Source organism: Natator depressus, chromosome 2 (assembly GCF_965152275.1).
Source record: "Natator depressus isolate rNatDep1 chromosome 2, rNatDep2.hap1, whole genome shotgun sequence".
Lineage (NCBI taxonomy): Eukaryota > Metazoa > Chordata > Testudines > Cheloniidae > Natator > Natator depressus.
Window position 1 is genome coordinate 209,975,864 of NC_134235.1, and position 12,858 is coordinate 209,988,721.

Here is a 12,858-nt window from a genome sequence, read left to right on the forward strand (position 1 = left end):
CTGTCTTCTGTCACAAGCAGTCTGCCCCTGCATCTTTTGTGAATGGTGTGTTCACTCTGTCTTCCTTCGTTTTGTTTCTTGTCTGCATGATTGCATACATTTTCTTTTTGAGAAGTTTGAAGGCAATTGTTCAACTCATACGGCTTGTCTAAAGCTAGGTTTCTTGCCTTTCTGTTGGTTTATGTCAGGGCCAAATTCTATTTTTGAGTGAGAAAAATCTCATTGAAATAGTATATTAAAAAGGAAAATCAATGTCTTGAATATAGAAGAGGTGACAGGGACTAGCAGTGTACTTGAGGTAAATTGTTGTATGGACATAGGAAACGTCTACTTTCAGTTTTTGCCACCTTTTATCTGCATCGCTGGCTGCAGTTGAAAAGTTAGTCTGACTGAGACTGTCACCAGGCAATGCTTCTCCAAATTCATTGAGACCCCCCCCCCCACAGTTTTGTGTGTGTGGTGGGGGTGCTCTGGCATGTTGGAAATAGTTGCTTACATCAGCCTGATCTTATCATGCTCAGAATGAGTTGTGGGAGTTACTTCACATGGGAGAACAGGGTATTAGCACCACTCAGAGGTCTCTCAACACCTTTTCAGATCAAGTCCTTTAATCCAGGTCTAGCTCTTGTTATGGAAAGACTCTCATTAACTTCAGTGTGAGATCTGACCCTAATCTATTTCCCGTCCTTTAGGCATTGGTTCTGAGGATGGGGGAGAGATGTTTTAATAATAAACTATGCTCTGGGATTAACGAAGAGACACTTTCTGTACAGCTTCTATTTCACTAAGGGAGGTAGGGGTGTGTGTTGTGGGAAATAAAGATGTCCGAAGGTGAAGTAGGTAGAAAAGGAAGAAGGCCTCTGGTTGTGGGGATGACAAGACTGGCCTTTAAGTCTAATTTTTGCTCTGAAAAGTGTTCCACTGTCTCTCTCAAAATTTATTCACAAATTCTTCTAAACTCCTTACTGCTGCCTACCACTCCATAAATAAATACCCCCTTGGGTGCTGACTTGAGACCCATGGCTAGGGAAGGAAGTGGGGGAACAGATGGGGCAGTGCATGGCAGAACTTTATTGGAGGAAGCTTCATGAAGGTATCTACACCCCACAGTGTAAGGGCAAGGTAGGTCAGGCTGAGACGGGGGGAGAGGGTGTCTTGTGGCAGGAGAACGTACGTTGGTGACTGAGCTGGTCCTGAGGCACTGGGCACAGGTGCCATGTTCGGTGTGGCTGCAGGCAAGTAGCCAGAGCCTGGGGCGAGCAGAAAGCCTGAGGTCCCAGCGCAGGGAAAGGGAGTGACACCCTGACACACACACACACACACACACACACGCTGGAAGAGGTAGCCAAACAGACGCTTGCCACATTTGACAGACACACGGCCACTGCCCAGTGAGCTCACAGTGGCTGACACAGTTTGCTCGTTTGCACGCACGCACGCGCTGCCCGACATAGCTGGTGCCCCCGGGCAGCCAACGCCCGGGGCTGCACGCAGACGCAGGGCGCCAGCCCACGCGCGGAGCCCCACTGAGATGCCCGGCGAGAGGCACCGACACCCGCGCACCCCCGTGCGCCGCGCCCGTCCGCAGCCTCTACCTAGGGGAGCCCGGCACGGGGCTGACTGCCGCCGCCCCCGGCTGGAGCAAAGCGACAGCCCCCGGCGGAAAGAATCGGTGAAGTTTAGGTGAGTGCTGCCCATGCCGCGGCAGCCGCTCCTCTCACCTGGGGGAGGGGACTGAGCAGCTGCCGCCGCCTCCTCACGAGCAGCAGCAGCAGCAGCGGCGGCGGTGTTGTGCGGAGTCCTTCCCGCATCTCCTCCTGAGGAGACCCAGCAGCCGGAGACGCCGGGGCCGGGGCTCGCTCTCCCGCCCGCCCAGGTCAGTCCCCCAGCCTCCGCACACCGAGCGCGCACCGCCAGCCCAGACGCAGCGCCGGAGGAGAAACGCCGCTGCCGGCCAACAGGTACCGCCGCTTTGCTGGTGTCGGGCTGGCTCTGAGCAATCCCTGGGCTTTATTGGGCGCTTCTGGGTGAGACCCTCCCCCCTACCAAAGGGGGTGGGAGTTTTGCTGGTACAAAGCCCGCATACAATGCACGGCAGGGCTTGGGGTTGCCTGTTCCCGGGACAAGAGCAGCGCAGTGAAGGTGCGCGGTTAACTGGAGAGGTGGGTCCATCTTCTGCCGGGGCTGGGAGAGAAGCTGCGGTTAGCAGTTGTTCTGGAGGCCGGTGTTGTGCTGTTTCAGTGGGGAGCAAGGTTAGGGGCTCTGCTGCCGCAGCCTGCGAGAGAGGTGACGGTGGCAGAGACTGTGTATTTGCAATGATCCGGATAGACGACTGATCCCTCTCTCTCTCTCCAGAGGTGCATGTTTGCCCGTTCTGCATCGCACTGCAGTAAGTTAGCAAACCACCGGGTGCTTAGATTGATTGATTGCAGTCTTGAAAGCTTAGTTGAGGGGAATATGTGCGTGTATACATGGGAGGGGTTAGGGAGAAAGTTGTAGCAGCCATGAGTGCATTGGATGTTTCATGATTCATTAATCTTCAGTTAGTTCCTACTTAATGTCAGGTCCATTTGTCTCGCTGACCTATATCGTTTTGTTCATGCCACAGTAAATGTCATGTTGCCTGTTGGCTTTTCATCAATTGTTTGATTCAATAAACTTGGTCTCTTAAGCATTCAGTGTGACTAATAGAGTAGTGAGTGGATGAAACAAAACATGCAACTGGAAACTTGAACTGCCAAGGCCCATCTCCTGAAACTTTCTGTTGAGGTGGCAGCCTGTGTGTCTAAATGACTTTCCAAGAAGGAATTCAAAAATATTGCAGTGTTGTATTTGCCTAAAATTTCAGATGTCTGAGGCCAACTTATTTACAGTTCGTTCATGTTTCACAAAGTCCAGTTGTGCTTTGATTCATTTTGTTGTATGAAAGAAGTGTGACGTTTTTTTTAAATGTCAGAAGTGTTCACATTACATTTCTGATAAGTACACCTTTTTTGAGGTGGATTAGGGATTTCCTCAGAACGTTACATCATGAATATTCTTCCTCTTCCAAACAGTCTTTGAGCTCCTCTGGTAATTCTCATGGAGACTGTTTTATAGAGGAAAACCAATGACCTTTTGCAATATTGGAAGAAAGGAGATGTTTTAGTCATCTTTAAAAAACAATTTTAACAGGTTAGTATAGCTCCCAAAAGTCAACATTGTAAAAATATGTCAGCAAAAAGAAAAGGCATGGCAACAGAATGAAAAGAGGTAGCAATATTTCCACAAGTGAGGGGGGAGGCAGACGAGGGCTGGGATGGGGGAAGCCATAACTCAAAACCCAGCTTTTTTTAAAAGAAATGCCACACTCCTGTTGAGGTTTAATAACCTGTTTTTCCCCTCTCCCTGTTTTGTTTTTTAAATGCTTTTTTTTTTCATATGCAAAAACCACATGATCACCATTGTCTCTGAAAATTCTAGGAAGTGCTGTAGGTTCACCAAGGAGTGCCTTAGACCTATGTGAAAAATATGCCTGGACCCCTCGCAGGCTTTGCAGATTAAATGAGTGTGTGTGTGTGTATGCGAGAGAGAGAGAAATGACAATCCAGAAATACTGCATCGTGTGTTAAAAGGATAGGATGTACAGAATGACAGCAGCTTCTAAGAAATAGCTGACATCCAGAAGCAGAATCTCTTACAGGGTTGTCATGATGCCTCATGTTCATTTGTGGGGGAGGAACAACAGGGACATGCAAAATAACAGCTGTTTATCAGGAAATGAAAGTCCTCAAACAATGCTTTATTAGGGGACTAAAATGGAGAGGGGGTAAACTTCCCTCCCCTCCCCCTCAAGTTTTAATTATTTTGGGCCAAGATCTAGTAACCCTTTTGGAATTAGTAGGATTGCATGCATCTAACAGAATACAGATTCTTTTATTTGTCTGGGAGGAGGAAATGCGTGCAGGATGCTACTTGCAGAGGCTGTTTCATAAGCTAATAGAATATGGTATTTGCAGTGTTGTTGTAGCTGTGTTGGCCCCAGGATGTTTGAGAGAACTGGGGGTGAAGTAATGTTGGGTCAGTATTAATACCTAGGTGGATAGATAAATTGCTTTTTAAGAGTTTAAACAATCTGTGAGTAGCAAAGCTATTACAGATTAAAGTAAATTGTGTGGTTTTACTATGTACAAGGATTTTTGTACCACCACTCCTATGAGGCAAAATGTCATCCATGTGGTGCTTTTTAGGATGCAGGTGGACACTCTTGACAATTGCTGAGATTACTAGAGGAGGAATGAATAGAATAGTGAAACAGCTGTAGGGGTCTCTAAGGTGCCACAAGTACTCCTTTTCTTTTGGCTATAGGAGAGCTGCTAGAGCAGCATGTGGACAAAGCGGGAAGTAGATTTGATTGATGTCTTTACAAACAAATTTATAATAGGCTGACTAAGCCTATGGTAGTAAGACAGCATTGTTAAAGATTGTAAAGACAGTCAGCTAGGTGACAGAACTGGATTTCTGCTTTCCGTGCTTGCTTACATTGTAACATCTGTAAATGCTTTTGAATTTCCCTTTTAAAACAAACTATACTTTTGCAATCGAGTTATTTGAAATCAAAAAACTAGAGGGAAGCTTGTTTGAATGTTAGTATAACATTCATTTCCTCTTTGAATTCGCACGACCTTTATAGTGCATTGGTGTGTGAAATATACATTCTCACCACACATAATTTTAACAGGTCTGTTTTTAGCAGGCATTATTTCTGTCATTTTCTCTGTTTTTATAATTAAATTTGTCACACACAACATATTTTATAATGAAAGCTACGCACATATTGTAATTCCGTATCCTTTGTCATTCCTTGGTCTGCTGTGTCTACTCTATGGCCAGTTGTTCCCCACTGTTTCCACAAGTGGAAGAGAGCAAGCAGGATAAGATATGTACAGGGAGGGGAGAGGGATGTGGTATGTATGGACAGTTCTTGCTCAGTGACATGCTGTCCAGAAGCATAGGAAACTCAGACAAGTTCCACAGGTGGGAACAGGATGGAATTCAGACCTGTTCCCTCACTGTGATATGCCATCTCCCTGAAGGGCAGTGTGGAGGGTGACAACATTTGAGGGACATGGTAGGACTATGGCTCCTTGGTGGACAGGAGGCAGTTCAGAGGCACAGACCTCTGGTGGCCTCTTGAGATCGATTGGTTGTAGAGTCAAACCCCTTCTCTGTTCCACTAAACTCTGCTCCCATTCTCAGTGGGGATAATCACTATCTCCTTTCTTCAAAAAGAAAAGCAGCAATGGAACTGATTCTCTTCAGCCTTGTGAAAAAAAGGTGGACCTGTGCAAAGTAGTCTAAAGTTCTACCTAGTCATAATGCCAGCAATGTATATATACATTGTACTTTTAGTAGTAAATTACTACACAAGATGAAAGGCAGTGGAGAAAAATTGTAGTCCTTTTTGCAGGAAAATCACAATTGTAGGATGGCTTGGTTCTTTAGTTGTAAGCTCTTTAGGATTGGGAACTTTCTTCTATTTGTTGTAATGCTCAAGGAATACCTGTGGTGGTATATATTTAATAACCTGGCGTTTTCTCATTATAATTCTCTACACACCATCAAAAAAATTCTTTGTAGTAACATAGCTCTTCAGCGCAGTAATTTTTCTATACAATGCTTGGCATGGTATGATAGCTTTCTACCTGGACAAACCAATTAATAATGCTGTTAAAAAGTTAAGAAAGTGACTTTTTTAAAGTTATTTTTCATGTGTTCTCATTTGTATACTCTGACAGGGAGAAAAAGCCACTCAGAAAATTCATATATTGGGCATTGAAACTGTTATTGCTAGTTTGTCTAATTTTACCTATTTTTTTAACACCATTGCTAATGGTTTAATTATGCAGTGATGAAAATAAATGATTTGTTGAAGATAGTATTATGTTAAATCATTTATCAGCCAGGCTTGCTGAGTACACTGTCTGCTCATTTTTAAAGGAATATATGCAGTGTACATACTTTTTAAAATCCATATTTTAATAGTTCCAAATCATCAAATAAAACAGCTTTATACAATCTAAAACAAACATTTTCCTCCTTTAATTATTTTTTGCCTTTACATGAAGATAATGGAGGCTTTGTCTGAGTAATGCTTGCAATATTGGGCCTGAGGGATATGTTTTTTCTTTAGTTACTTTGACACACATTTGAAATTTTAACGAATGTAAGCACTTTATGGTTGCTTAATTATTCTGTGACTACCCATTAGTAGCAGTTTGGGATGCAAGTGAACAACTTGTGACACCATTGTGCTGTCCTAAACTTTTTGGGAAAAAAGAGAGAATTTACAAACATATGTCACTTTAGTGTTACTAATTAGAGTTCTAGTTGATGTAATTCAGTAACTTCCTCCACCCCACATAAATGTTCTCCTGTTTTAAATAGTGTTTCTATTTAATAAACTATACATTTTTGAAAAATGACATCTAGGTAAACTTTTTTGTGTCTAAAACATTTTTGTGCCACAAATATCAGTTTCTCAGTATGATCCTTTTGAATTTCATGCAACTTCATAGGGAGCAGAAATGACATTTTCTGCATATAATAGCAGAGGGATTTTCTGTCCTTCTCCTCTCCCCAGTTATTTTCAAATTTTATAAAAATGTTTTTCTTGAAGCTTTTCAGCTTCATTTGAGGATTTTTTTTGACAATATTTTTTCTTTTTGTAATAATAGTTTTTGTGTGTTTAATAGAAAGTTCTGCAGAAGCTGTATGAATATTGTCAGGTTGTTGTTGTCAAAATTGTTAGGAGTTTTTGGTATCTATATTTTATTCCACCTGACAATTTTTGGCAAAAATAAGACTATAAATTAGACTTGAAAGAAAAAAAAATTACTGATCTATTTAAGCACAAAAGAGTTTGTGCCTCATTTTGATCGGAGTTTCCAAAAGCTCAAATTCCCATCTTAATCATTTTCTCCTCTTTCTCTACTGAAAAGGTATGATGATGCAGATACACTGTAAAATAATTACAGGAGAATCTCAGAGTTATGAACACCTTGGGAATGAAAGTTGTTTGTAATTCTGAACAAAACGTTATGGTTGTTTCAAAATTTTACAACTGAACATTACCTTAATACAGCTTTGAAACTTTACTATGCAGAAGAAAAATGCTGCTTTCCCTTTATTTATTTTTTTAGTAGTTTACGTTTAACACAGCACTGTACTGTATTTGCTCTTTTTTTGGTCTATGATGCTGTTCGATTGTGTGCTTCCGGTTCCAAATGAGGTGTGTGGTTGACTGGGCAGTTCATAACTCTGAGGTTCTACTGTAAGCTTGTAATGTTGGCTATAAAAGTAGTCAGACTGAAATGTATGCAGGTTTCTTGCAGATTAGGCTGGAAGCTTTGTGTATATACTAAAAAATTGGATTTCATAATTATGCAATCTCCATGAAACAGATAGAAGGGGAAATTGACTTGAGGTTAGTGGACTAGTTTCATGATACATGGGCAATGCTGGCACTTATTGTCATGTAGATCATTTAGTCCAGGGGTTCTCGAACTGGGGGTCAGGACCCCTCAGGGGGTTGCGAGCTGCCAGCCTCCACCTCAAATCCCCCTTCACCTCCAGCATTTATAATGGTGTTAAATATATAAAAAAGTGTTTTTAATTTATAAGGGGGGTCGCACTCAGAGGCTTGCTATGTGAAAGGGGTCATCAGTACAAAAGTTTGAGAACCACTGATTTAGAAAGAGCCCATGTTCATTTGTCCCACTAATGAGCAGTTATGTGTATGAGTAGACTCACTGGATGTAATCATGGCCCCATTGAAAACATTGTGAGTTTTACTATTGTCTTTAATGGGACTACTTGTGTGATCAACAGTTAATCAATGTGAATAAGGGGTTCACAGTCTGGCTTTTAAAGAGGGACTAGTACAACATGAGTAGGAGGCAAAAAAAAAAATCAGTGCATGTGTCCAAAGCAATTTCCCCCCAAAGTATATATCATGCTTTCTGCATCACACACTGTGGGCCACCCACCATGAAAACCTGCTCCACTTCCCAGTTATTTCTCTTGTGTGAGTTTATGAAGTATTCCGTTGCAATGGTGATTTATACAGGGAACAGAATGTGAAGGAAGTTTAGCAGGATTGTGCAATCCTGATCATGTCATATAGTCTTTACCATCTAAATAATTTAATGCCAAAGGAAACTGACCAATGCAAGTCATTTTCCCTCTACCACAAATGTATAAGCCTTTAGGTGTTCAAGAGTTGTCTTGTGAAATTGGCAAGAGTCTCCAGGACTTTTCATCTTCAGCTCTTCAAGGCTCAGAATGGGCTTCAGGGATCCATTATGGGGAGGCATCCCTGGGGAAGAGTAGAGTCAAGAGACACAGAATGCGGGAATCAGGTTGGCTAGTGGCTGTCTCTAGTTGACCTCTGCTGCTGCTTGTGTTTGTATTATAGCAGTGATTTGAGGTATCCCATAACATATACAAAGGCCTCAATCCTGTGTGCATGTGAGTAACCATATTGAACACTAAGGGACTACTCAAATAAGTAAGGTTTTGCGTGTGCTTATGTGCTTGCAGGATGGGGGCCATAGCATGATAGTGAGCTAATTTCAAGCACTAGGGACAGGAAATGGCAGGAGAGCAATACCTGTGGCAAGCCATGCACTGAGGCAGCTCAGCCCTCCAAAGAATCACAACAAGATGGTGGCAGTCTTTCCAGGACCTTTCCGTGAAAGGAGAAAAGTCTGTTTCCATACCTCTGGGACCTAAAAGTGGTGGCCGTGAGTTAGCACAACAAGAGTATAACATTCCAGGTTGCAATCCAGACCAATGAAGGGTTGTGTGCAACCTTGGGTGCCTTACAATACATTACTGCTGTAGGTCCCAACCTGGGCCCCTCATAAACAGCCAAACAGAATGCAGGTCACACCCTGAGTGTCTTTTGTATAGCTGCAACCTGCTAGCACACTCCAGTCACACTTCCGCTAGCCTTGGTTACCAGTTGCAGCGTGATCCCAACACACTTCCAGCCCTGGATTTTCCTCAGAAAACGTGTTCTGCACTGTACAGTCCTCTTCTGTACAGTGATATTGGAGGTTCATTGCTCCTGTAAGGTGTCAATGTACAACAGTTTGCTACTTTATTTGGAGTTACCAAACAATTCAGTTTAAACACAATACTGAATTAGTTTTGATTAAAGTTTACTTAACTACAAGCAATAGGTTTTAAGTAATACAAGTATAAGGCATTAAAATCAGAAATGGTTACAAGAGAAATAAAGAGTAAAGGCATTTAACTTAACAAACTAGACTTGGTTCAAGGTAAAATCCTTACTTCGTGTTCCCAGCAACAGAACTGACCAAATTCTCAAGTCAGAGCCCCTCCCAAAGTCCAACTCTCTGTTTTCTTTGTAAGGTGAAAGAGAGAAAACCTGAGATGTTTTTGCTCCTCCCTTTTATGGTTCAGTTACTCTTTGAAATGCATTTTCCTGAGGGTGACTCCTATATAAAGCTCCTTCCAGCTGTGAGGATGAAGCCGTGGGGTCTCATGATGAGAGGTTCCATGTTATTGTTTGTTAAAATGCAAATCGATCTGTTCCTGCCCCTCTCTGCTGCCAAAGAATGGCCACTTGACCAATGACTGCCAACTAACTTTGATGACCCGTGGCTAGAAGTGTCAGTTTATCTTCTGTCTTTGAGAAACTGGTTAACCCATTCCCCAAACTTGTCTCTTAAACACATTTTAGTCATAACTTCAGTTTATGATCATAACTTTACATACCTTGCTGCTATGTGCATTTCACCATGATATTAATGACCAGTGAGTTATTAGTTTTCAAATGATACCTCACAAGGCATATTTTGTACAAAGATTATTACAGTGATGTGTAGGGTGTGAATATAAGGGTACATTCAGGTACAGTGAGTCACCACTACCTAGTCAATCCATGGCCTCCTCTTGTTTACCTGGAATTCCTTGCCTCCCCATTCCAGTGCTTACATGTCTCCTGCCAACTTTTCATCAAGCAGAAGGGAAAGAAATATTGTGATTGCAGAATAGAAGGACATTTTAAAACAGAGCAGAAAAAGGGAGGGACAGAAAGTAGGAAATAAGAGCAAAGAAGATAGATGGATAGGGAGGAAAACAGATTAAAAATGGAGTTTACAAATTAGAGATGGGGAAGAGATGCAGAAAAAGAAGTAAAAAGGAAAGGTAGAAATAATAGTTAATGTTCTGTGCTTATGGAAAATATAAAGAGATGACACCAATAGGCTTCTATAGAAATTCAATGAGGTTTTACAAAAATGAAATATTAAAAGTTAATGATTCCTCTTTCCTTGCACCGCAGACACTTGACCACATTTTTACCTTTAATTGTTTTTTAACATTGTGGATGGAGCAATTAAATTGAATTGGTGGTGGTTCAATAGCTAAAATTTGTCACAGACTTCAGAATATAATTAACGATCTTCATAACTAGAAAAATCTGAGAGAATCCAAATCCTAATAATACATAAAATACATTTTCAAGTATTAAAAATGAATGAAGTAAAATTCTCTTATAAAAATAGAGTAAATTTTCATCTGACTTAATTATTAGCCATAGAAAATGTGAAAGGACACCTTTTAAAAAAAATTGCCTTCACAAAATAAGTACTTTGTCAGACATTTCAATTTTTTTTGTTAAAATGTATTATTTTATTAAAAAGTTTCTCCATCTCTGAGTTCCATCTCAATAAAAGATACTCAAAAAGTATTCTATTAGAACAAAAATTAAAACCCTTTTATAATGTTCTGAAATATTGGATTTACTCTATTAAGTCCTGCCAAGAGTTACTCAGTTATTTTACATAATATTATTTCTTTATTATTTACATCCTATATAAAATGAAAATAAACATGGCAGTGAGCAGACTTATATTAATTTTATATAATATGTCTGAAAATGAGTACAGCATTACTATAATTTCATCTTAATCGGTAGAAAACCAACTGTCCTAGAGATGTGGGGACTTTTTGTCCCTACCTGATTTTTCAAAGCAGATACAGAAGGAATTAACCCTCCTTCCCTTAGCAGTTGCATGGCTGCTTCGTAGGATATTTTACAGATTCTATAACTTTGTGTACTACATAATTGGAATGATAAAATCTTCTACTAGCCTTCATATCATGGCAACAGCACTATTCCTAAGAACTCTTTCAGAAGAAAAATAAACAGGTTTGAGAGATCCCATGAATGCTTGCAAAGCACAATAGATGTTCTGGGGATTAAACAACATTTCCACATTGCAGGGCCCCCCCCCCAGTCCTAGAATCATAGAATATCAGGGTTGGAAGGGACCCCAGAAGGTCATCTAGTCCAACCCCCTGCTCGAAGCAGGACCAATTCCCAGTTAAATCATCCCAGCCAGGGCTTTGTCAAGACTGACCTTAAAAACCTCTAAGGAAGGAGATTCTACCACCTCCCTAGGTAACGCATTCCAGTGTTTCACCACCCTCTTAGTGAAAAAGTTTTTCCTAATATCCAATCTAAACCTCCCCCATTGCAACTTGAGACCATTACTCCTCGTTCTGTCATCTGCTACCATTGAGAACAGTCTAGAGCCATCCTCTTTGGAACCCCCTTTCAGGTAGTTGAAAGCAGCTATCAAATCCCCCCTCATTCTTCTCTTCTGCAGACTAAACAATCCCAGCTCCCTCAGCCTCTCCTCATAAGTCATGTGCTCTAGACCCCTAATCATTTTTGTTGCCCTTCGCTGGACTCTCTCCAATTTATCCACATCCTTCTTGTAGTGTGGGGCCCAAAACTGGACACAGTACTCCAGATGAGGCCTCACCAGTGTCGAATAGAGGGGAACGATCACGTCCCTCGATCTGCTCGCTATGCCCCTACTTATACATCCCAAAATGCCATTGGCCTTCTTGGCAACAAGGGCACACTGCTGACTCATATCCAGCTTCTCGTCCACTGTCACCCCTAGGTCCTTTTCCGCAGAACAGCTGCCTAGCCATTTGGTCCCTAGTCTGTAGCGGTGCATTGGATTCTTCCATCCTAAGTGCAGGACCCTGCACTTATCCTTATTGAACCTCATCAGATTTCTTTTGGCCCAATCCTCCAATTTGTCTAGGTCCTTCTGTATCCTATCCCTCCCCTCCAGCGTATCTACCACTCCTCCCAGTTTAGTATCATCCACAAATTTGCTGAGAGTGCAATCCACACCATCCTCCAGATCATTTATGAAGATATTGAACAAAACCGGCCCCAGGACCGACCCCTGGGGCACTCCACTTGACACCGGCTGCCAACTAGACATGGAGCCATTGATCACTACCCGTTGAGCCCGACAATCTAGCCAGCTTTCTACCCACCTTATAGTGCATTCATCCAGCCCATACTTCCTTAACTTGCTGACAAGAATACTGTGGGAGACCGTGTCAAAAGCTTTGCTAAAGTCAAGAAACAATACATCCACTGCTTTCCCTTCATCCACAGAACCAGTAATCTCATCATAAAAGGAGATTAGATTAGTCAGGCATGACCTTCCCTTGGTGAATCCATGCTGACTGTTCCTGATCACTTTCCTCTCATGTAAGTGCTTCAGGATTGATTCTTTGAGGACCTGCTCCATGATTTTTCCAGGGACTGAGGTGAGGCTGACTGGCCTGTAGTTCCCAGGATCCTCCTTCTTCCCTTTTTTAAAGATTGGCACTACATTAGCCTTTTTCCAGTCATCTGGGACTTCCCCTGTTCGCCACGAGTTTTCAAAGATAATGGCCAAGGGCTCTGCAATCACAGCCGCCAATTCCTTCAGCACTCTCGGATGCAACTCGTCCGGCCCCATGGACTTGTGCACG

At 42.1% G+C, this 12,858-nt stretch overlaps 1 protein-coding gene across 2 annotated transcripts in view; it reads left to right on the forward strand.

Moving 5' to 3' along the window:
- Positions 1–1,908: 1,908 nt before the first annotated feature.
- DGKB (diacylglycerol kinase beta) overlaps positions 1,909–12,858 on the forward strand; it is a 500,582-nt gene continuing 489,632 nt past the window's right edge. Inside the window, exon 1 of one of the 2 annotated variants that reach the window (XM_074945832.1) lies at positions 1,909–1,961. The gene's annotated coding sequence lies outside the window, so the exon portion shown is untranslated. Of the gene's footprint in view, positions 1,962–2,248; positions 2,390–12,858 lie in introns of those variants that run through there. The other variant, XM_074945833.1, reaches the window with a different exon arrangement.